General features: G+C 38.4%; 1 pseudogene; it reads left to right on the plus strand.

Moving 5' to 3' along the window:
• Positions 1–7,540: 7,540 nt before the first annotated feature.
• On the plus strand, positions 7,541–8,293 carry LOC142859647 (armadillo repeat-containing protein 10-like; annotated as a pseudogene).
• Positions 8,294–9,429: the final 1,136 nt, after the last annotated feature.

Consider the following 9,429-nt stretch of genomic DNA (forward strand, 5'->3'; position numbering starts at 1 on the left):
TGCTAAAAGATTAATCCTCCTTTTATTGGGAAATATATAAACTGTGGGATATGGAATATAAGGACTTAGCAATCAAACTTTACAAAAGCAATTAGATATTTCTATTTTGATTAAATTTATTTTTTAAAACAATCTTATTTTTGAACAGTGTTTCTCAGTAGCTTGGAGCCTCTCATGGAACTAGCTCTTATAGACCAGGTTGACCTTGGACTCAAGGAGATCCACTGGCCTCTGCCTCTTGAGTGCTGGGAATAAAGGTGTGTGCCACAAACATCTGCCTGAAATGATCATTTCTTACTTTTATGTACCAACCTCAGTTCTGACTCCCTCACCTCCTCCCACTGCCCAGAACGTGCCTCTTCCCCAGTGCATCCATCCACTCCTCAGACAGCGTAACACTTCCCAAGGGGAGTCAACAAAGTCTGACATATTATTTTGAGGCAGGGCTGAGGTCTAACTCCCCATGTGTACACTGAGCAAGATATCCTTCCAAAAAGAATGCTAATTATATCACTAGGGATAAATCTAGTTTCCAAGGCCGGTGACTCCACAGACTACTCAAGCCACAGAAGTCTCACCCACAGGAAACAGTCCTAGACTGATCCAATGCATGTCCCCCTGCAGTCAGTCCCATGCCAGTTAGCTCCGACTCACAGAAGCTAGCCATTTCTGTGTGTGTCCCCGATACGCATGACCCCTTTGCTCATATTACCATTCCTACATCTTTAGCACTGGTCTCTGCAAGCCAGTCCTAGTGCTCTGCAGTAGATCTGTGCATCTGCTTCCACCAGTTGCTAGATGAAGCTTCTATGATGGCAATTAAGTTAGACATCACTCTAGTTACAGGCAAAGGCCAGTTCAGGTATCCTCTCTGTTATAGCTTCGTGTTTCTCCTGGGGTCATCCTTGTGGATTTTTTGGAATTTCCTTTTTCCCACATTTACCGCTAGTTGCAGAATGGCTCCCTGACTTAAGGTAACAGTTTTCTTGCTCTCCCTGCCTTTCCTTGCCCTATCTCAGCAATGGTGTTCTCTCTTGGACTCCTCCCCTTCCCCTTATTCCCTACACCAGCGCTTCTGCTTTGCTTTCATATCCTACTTCCAATTTTCTCAGGAGAATTTAGCTAATTCTCCTTGACAGGTAGATCCATGAATGACTCTCTTAGTGTTCTCCTTGTTACCATTATACAGTAATTTACTGTATTTATACAGTAAAGCTTCACAGACCTTTTCTGCTGCTGGGCCCACTGCAGCAAGTATGCTTGTTGTTCATCCAGTTCAGCTTTTAGCTCAAAATCAGTCACCACCTTCAAGGGTTACCTCAGCGCATATCTAGAAAGTCCTTTGCCTTTTTGCTCCTCACTCAGCATTCCTTTTGAGCAGTCTGAACCTTCTAGTCCAGCCCTCACATCCCAGAAGTGATTGTACTCATTCCTAAGGTCCAGCACTCGAAACTTAGAAGTTCTGTGAGAGAAAAAGACAAGGTGTTCAAATGAAAGACAATAACTAAAACACAGTCAGCTTTCCATTCTCCTTCTCTAATCTTAGCAAGGCCTGTCATGCAAGTGTTCTTGGCATGAGCTACACCTGGATATACTTCCTGCTTTCCTCTCTTCATTTAGTGTTGACTTCTGATTACTTGAAGGAAACGACAGGGAAGTCTACTCATTTTATGGCTTCATCTACCTTGATATGCCCAGAACTTCTGGAAGTTCATTATATTATTAAACATTAGGTAGTTGCATCTGCTTCTACCATCTTCCAATCTGAGAACAACAGATACCTCTGATCCACCACAGATCTTATCCACTTTACTGAACATGCCCCTTTTTAGGTATCAAGAGACTCCATGTTTATTTTCCTTTGCCCTTACCTGAGGTGAACCTTCTGTGTCAACAGCATATCAATACCAGCAAGTACAGCTTGTAATATCACCACATCTGGGACCTTCATCATTGCCCCCACTGGGAGGCACGCAAAAGGCCATGCATGGCAGTATCTTCATGCATTTGCTGTTGAAAGCCTCTTTGAACAGGGATGGAAAGAACTCCATGGGAATCTCTTGCAGTACTGAAATGGTGAAGTCCTCATTCTTCAGGAGACTTTTCACTGCCATCTCCAGGATTGTGGGTGGGGCCTTCAAGCTCATTTTGATGGATCTTGATAAAGAAGGACCTGGGGAAAGCAGGCAAATATTCATGTTATGACTTAGGGATTTGTAAGGCTCACCCATCCCAGAAACCATCCAGGTCAGAATCCTTGTATAAGAAGTCAAGAACACAGTGGGTCTTTTTCTAATATCTGCTCATCTCAAGGCTTTCATCATGTGACATCCATCATTAGAACTGACAGATTAACCATTGTCCCAAAAAGTACAATGCTCTGCTGTTCTGAATCTCCTTTCCCTTTGGAAAAATTATTCAGAAGCAAGCAAACAGATCAGTCTTGTGTTGTGCCAAATTGTGACTGATCACCTTTAAAGTCACTCATGAAATGAGAGTGATAAGGTCACATGTCCAACTCAACCAAGTTCTCTCTTCCGTATCTGCTGTCTGCATTGACAAGAGAGGAGATAATCACAAGTGCCTGACAATCCTGGGCTCCTAGATCCTTTTATGCTCCTTTCTCTTCACAACATCCCTATGTACTCTCTCATTCCTTTGAGACACTTCTGCCTCACAGGGATATTTATTGTACATCTGCTTAAAACCTATTATAATTATATTTACTTAGGGTATACTGACTGAGTCTTAGCTCCTCATGTGAAAACAATAACGTTTAATCAAAGGAGAACTGGAAGATTCCATTAATCCGTTGATTGGTTGAATCATTTTTGCTTAAATTATTTCCTGCACACATGTGATTTATTCTTACCTGTACCAAAGCTGGGCAACCAGGCTCTATGCAGCCTGAGATACAATTAATAAAACTCTGAGTATGAAATTGAGGTTCAACCTGAAGAACTGAAGAGCAAAGGAACCAGTCACTGGCTCGTTCCCCTCCAAATTTATATGCCCTCTACTGCTGGGATTAAAGGCTCGTGAGTCCCTAAGGTGGAGATTAAATGTGTGAGCAACCACCACCTGGATTTGTTTAACATTTCTCTTCTGTTGCCCATGAAGGCCTTGAAATCACAGACATCCTTCTGACTCTGATGTGGGATTCCCCGTGTATGCTGTGAATTGATTGGTTATTTAAAAAAAAATCTTCCTTAGCCTGTGATAGCATAGAGAAGAGCTAGACAGGGAAAACTATTGAGAATTCTGGCAGAAAGAAGGCAGATTCAGAGAGAAGTCATGCAGCCCTGCAGGAGACAGACCCACAAACTTTACCCAGTAAGCCACAGCATTCTGACAATACACAGATGAACGGAAATGGGTTAATTTAAGTTAGTAGATAGCCAGAAATACGCTTAAGGTATTGGCCAAATAGTATTGTAATTATATGGTTTCTGTGTTATTATTTCAGGGCTGAGTAGTGGGAAATTTCTTACAACTTGACTCTGTTTGCCAAATCCTGGAATTAAAGGTGCATGACAGCATTACCTGATCTCTAGTTGCTTTAGCTTTAACTCTTGTCCTCTGGCAACATTTATCCTAACAAATAATATACCACTACACTCGAGAATGGGCCTAGCAGGCTATACAGACCAAGAAGGAGCTGGTGCTCAGTGATAGGCTTTCCTCTCTGAGACTTTACCTCCAAAACAACTCGATTAATAAAATACAACAAAGATGAAATTTCAGTCCTTACAACTGCAAACACATAATTTGTGAGACTTAATTTAATGGATTTATAAAAATATTAACCTAGAAGACAGATCCTAAATTGAGCTCCACAATGAAACTAGAAGGCAAAGAGACCAAGGAGTGGCTGTAGGTAAAGACCAAGCTTGCGTATCTGGCGCCCCATCTCAAAACAACAACAAAAGAAAAAAAGAAAAAAAGCACATGAATCAAAACAGAGCATTTAATGGCATTTCCCATTAAAAGAAAACCACACAAAAGCAACAACTCAAATAAATTTGCAAAGATTCCACCTCTCATTTTAATTAACTACAGTGAACTATAGGTGCATTGCTAAGGAGTCCTACGCATCATGGAACACTCCTCCTGATGGAGGTGAGTGACTTACCTGATCTGAACACTGGTGACAGGACTTCTGTCTCCAGAAGGGCCAGGCTGTGAGTGAGTGCACGTTAATGACACTGAGGGTGTTCTCAGCATCCTATAGCCCTTTAATACTCTTTTCCCTTCATGCCCTGCTTTTGTTGTCCCTCCCTTAAAGGATTTGCTTCCACTGGATTAGGAGATTAAATCTCTATCCACTTAAACCTATTAATGACCACTTTAGTGTGGCTTGGTTGATCCACAATTCCTTCTAGGAAAACAAAATTACTTAACTTAGGAGATTTAGAAGAATTTTTTAATTCATTAATTATATTATTTAGTACGTTTTCCTTTACAGGTACACAAACATAGTGTTATGTGTTTTATTTAGTATAAAAGTTAGTTGGTGTCTGTACGTGGTTTATTTCAGTGAGTGTATATAAGGTGAATGTTTGCTTATATTTCTGTGTGCCTTTGTATGTATATGATAGTGTGCTTTAGTCTGTATTGTATTTACTTTAGTGTGGTTTTCATGTATATGCATATTTTATACATGTGATTTAATATGTGTATTAATTTGCATATTTTCTCTGTATATGTGTGTTTGTTTAACGATTTCTTCTGTGTTTAGTATAGTGTTTGGTTTGATATTCATTTGTAGGTTTCACTCCTGTCAGGGTAAAACACTGTATCACTGATGTGTCTCACTGAAGCCTTATCAATTAATTATTAATTTTTTAATTAACATATTTTATTGGAGACAAGACTAGGCACAAATAGAGCTGTACACAAGTCTCTATCTCCTGATTGCTGAGATTATAAATTTGAGTTTTCAAGTCTGGCTTTGTATATAAAGCAGCCCAGAGAAGCCTCTACTTCATCCTGTTAACAAGGCTGGGCTTAAATTTCCAATCCTCCTGCTTTGAAAACCGAGGATATAAGTTTTAAACCCTCCATGTATTTTATGTTTCTCTGACAAGCAAAGCTTAAATATGCTTCTTTTGTGCTAATCACAAAATAAATAAATATGATTACATTGTTTGGGTGAACACTTTTGACATTATGCCAGTTGTTCTTTAAACATCTACTTCTATAGTCTACACAAAAGATTGAAAGAAACTATGGCGATTTTGGATAAAATCCTCATAGTTCTTATTTTAAGGTTTACTCTTGGAATTCATTTAAAGGGGAGTCCCTTTTCATCTATTGGAAGCATCTTCCATTTGTGGCAATCTGAAGAAATAAAAATTATTGCTTAAAGAAACAAAACAAAGAAACATCAAAAATCACTCACCAGTTCTCAAAACTCAGCAACCTCCATTATCTCAGTAAGAATGTTTTCTTCCTGAATGAGAAAATGGAAGTGGTGTGCAAGTGAGAAAGGAGTTTCTTAAACTGTGCCGAACAAAGTCCTTTTCGACTACATTTAATACTACTACATGTGTGTGGCTTCCAAGACACCATGATGCACTTTAGAGTTCACTCAACTATGAATGAAAGCCACTGCAGTTCATAAAATATGAGAGGTGGTCTTTCCTGAAAGAATAATCTTAATTCTCTTTAATTATTGGAGGGTTAAGATGTTCAAATTTTCTTTTTTTATTATATATATATATATATATATATATACACACACACATACACACACACACACACACATATATTCCAATATGCAGTCACATGGCATATGCTCCCACACACATAGGTTGACAGACAGGTAAGCATAAGAACACTTTCATCTCAAAGGTATTGTATACAAAATTAACACACATGGCATTTTGACAAAAATGGTTCTATAACAAATTTTACATCACTGCTTATCCTGGGTTCCCTGACATCCAGTGTCAGCTCTCATTATCTTATCCCATGTCAGTGCCATGTTGTCTAAACCTCACTTGTCTTTGTAACCTTCTGTTTCCTTGAGAGCACCACAGGAAATAGATGTGATAGTCTCTCCACTCATGTTGTTAGTCTCTAACTGGGAAACAAGTCTGTGTATAGGAAGTTAGGAACTTCTCTGTTTTTTTTTCTGGGTTTGTCCAGGCAATGCTACAAGTTCTTAATTTTGTAGACTTACCAACCACAAATGTGATATTTATTTTGATAAGATTGCAATTTTTTATTGTGCTGATCATACCTATCCAAGAGCATGGAAGAGCTCTCCATTTTTTGATATTTTCTGCAATTTCTTTCTTTAAGGAACTGAAGTTCTTTGTATACAGGTCTTTCACTTCTTTGCTTAGCATTTCCCCAAGATATTTATTCTTATTTGTGGCAAATGTACAGGGTGAGGTTACTCAGATTTTTTCTCAGCTGCTTTATCTTTTGATTATATGAGGGCTTCTGATATTTCTGAGTTGATCTTGTATCCTGCCATTTTAATTAAGCTTTCATCATTTGGAGAGATTCTCTGGTTGCATTTTTGGGTCACTTATGTATACTATCATTGCACCTACAGGAAGGAAACTTTGCATTTTTTCTTTCTAGTTCAAATACACAAGCTTTTGTTAGATTTAATGTTTTCTTTAACTGATGAGTCTATTTCCTCTATTGTATCTTCAGAACTTTAGATTCTTTCTTCCATCTCTTGTATTCTGTTGTTCATGCTTGCGTTTGTGGTTCCTGATCATTTTCCCATGAGTTTTCTTTCTATAATTCCCTCAGCTTGTATTTTTTTCATTGTCTCTATTTCAGTTTTAAAGTTTTGAATAGTTTCTTTTATATCTTTGATTGCTTTTTCTTGTTTTTTTTAAAGGATTCTCTGATGTATTCCAATTTTTTATTTGTCTTTTCCTCTATTCCTTTAGGGAATTTCCCATTTCCTCTTTAAGAGTTTTAAACATTCTTCTGAATTTATTTTTTAGGTCATTTTATTCTGCATCATCTACAGTTTCTTTTTGGTTATTTCAGGGCTAGGTGACTCATGGTTGGTAAGAACAAATGGCCTCCCTTAATTCCTCACCAGTACAGAATTAAGAATATTACAGGGTTATTTATTTAAGGGAATTTTAAAGATCACTGTCCTATATAACAGTCCTCTGTAAGAACAGTAACAGAGTATAGCCACCAGAAGCAAGAGAAAGAGAGCACACACCTTTTAGCTGCATTTACAGTATAAGATACTATGCCCAAATGGGTTGGTATCTTAAATGCTATTGGCTGAATGAGCGGAATTTTCTCCCACAGCATCTATTATCTATTATACAAGACTAGACTCCTTAGGATAGAATGTTTATTAAAACATTTAGCATATGTTCCTTGCTTAATATTGTTAAGCTGGTTGTAATTCTTGTAATGCTTGATATCCGTTTCGAGTGTATATAGTTTTGTATTGGGTTTAGAACTCTCTTATTTAAAAAAATGGGGGAAGGTGCTGTGGAAGCACATTCCACTCCTTTAGCCAATAGCATTTGAGAAACCAGCCCACTTGGGTATGGTCTATTACACTATAAATGCAGCGGAAAAGCATGCTATCTCACTCTCTGGCATCCCAGCTTCCCACAGCATGGTGGCAGCAGCATGGGTGGCAGTGGGACTGGTCCTTGGCACTGGTACCTGCTAATGCATCTACTGGCTGACTGGAGGCTGCCACCTGCATCCCTCACAGTCCAGAGAAGATGTAACCAGTGGTTCCTACGATGAGGTTTTAAATGTTGAACAACTTGAGAAACTTCTATACCTGCTGGAATTGACTGGTGATTCTATAATTGTTGAAAAAGGCTTGATCACCCTGGTTAATAATGTAGCCTTCTTAGCTAATCAATCCATTATTCATGAATTGGGTGGTATCCCAATCATTGAAAAAAAACTCTGTGAACCACAGTATTAAGAAGAAAGTATTAAATAAACTAAATAACCTGAATGTAAATGTTGAGAATCAAGTCAAGATAAAGGTACGTGCCCAGTGAGTCTGTAAGTATGTGTCTACAGAGCCTCTGAACTCGGCTGTGCAGCTGACTGGACTGAGGCTGCTCACAAACATGACTGTCACCAATGACTTCCAGCATCTTCTCAGTAGCTACATCACTGGTCTTCTCCACCTGTTGCTTACTGGGAACACAAACACCAAAGTTTAGATTTTAAGCTGCTTTTGAATTTGTTTGAGAATCCAGCTATAACAGAAGGACCTTCCACACCAGCTTGTTCCTTTTCTGAGACTCTTAACAGCGGGAGAGTGTATCTCTGAGTAGCTTTTACTGTTCTTGAGACTTTTTTCCTCCTATGAGATTTTCTTGTCAAGCATCAATATGAGAGATTTTGTCTTGTCTTATTATCATTTGTTTTATGCCTTTTTGAGTCCTGCTCTCTTCGAAGAGGAAAGGCAGTGGATAGGAAGGACTAGGGGGTTGAGGGAGCTAGGAAGACTGGGAAGAGGAAAACCTGTGAATGGTATTTATTGTATGAAAGAAGAATCTCTTTTTCATAATAATAAAAAAGTTCCCTCCTTTCAAATAAGTCTAAGTTTGAGTGTCATGTTTATATAAGACTAGTTGTATACCATTGCAGCCTTTAATATTCTTTTTTGTTCTGTTCTGTCCACTTGTTAATTTGATTATTATTAATTTCTTCTTTAATGACTCATAATTTTTAAAGCACGAAGCAATATCACACCAGTTTGTATTCAAAGGATTATTTATTTGAGGGAAAAAAACTTATAGAACACCATCCCACACAACAGCCAGGAAATGAGTCTAGTTGCTGGAGCAAGAGAGTGAGCAGAGGGCTGCTGCTGCTTTTTAAAGAGAAAAGAGATCACACTCTAGTGGCCTGGTATCTCAGCAGCTATTGGCTGAAGGAGCAGAAGGAGCTCCTGCAGCACTACCCTTTTGTTTAAGTAAGCGAGCTCTAAATCTACTATGAAATTGTATACAATAAGAACAAATATCCTATTTTAACTATCTTAAGTCTTGTATAATAAATAACTTTGCCAAGTCATGAGAGGAAAGTAACTACATTTATCTAGTCTTCAACCCCATTGAAGATCTGAGAAGGAAAATAATGTTACCTGAGTAATTAGGAAGTGTAATCAAACAACTTCCAAAATATGCAACAAATCACAGAGACAACTGGCTACCTGGGCAATCACCCAAAGTCATGTTTGCAGCTTTGAAGCAACCAAATTTGTCTAAGGCCTAGAATAACTAACAGATTATTTTTAAAGGCAAGAAATTTTTCAAAACTGTCTTACCCTTTCTTGGCAAGATTTGACAGTTCTGCTTACCCATTTCCAGATACTATGTATTTTGTCAGTAGTTGAGGTATGGCCAATTCTTTGCCCAGAGGCCAGTTTTGACAAGAAGAAGACAAGCTCCAAGTGGTGTC

This window comes from Microtus pennsylvanicus, chromosome 1 (assembly GCF_037038515.1).
Source record: "Microtus pennsylvanicus isolate mMicPen1 chromosome 1, mMicPen1.hap1, whole genome shotgun sequence".
Lineage (NCBI taxonomy): Eukaryota > Metazoa > Chordata > Mammalia > Rodentia > Cricetidae > Microtus > Microtus pennsylvanicus.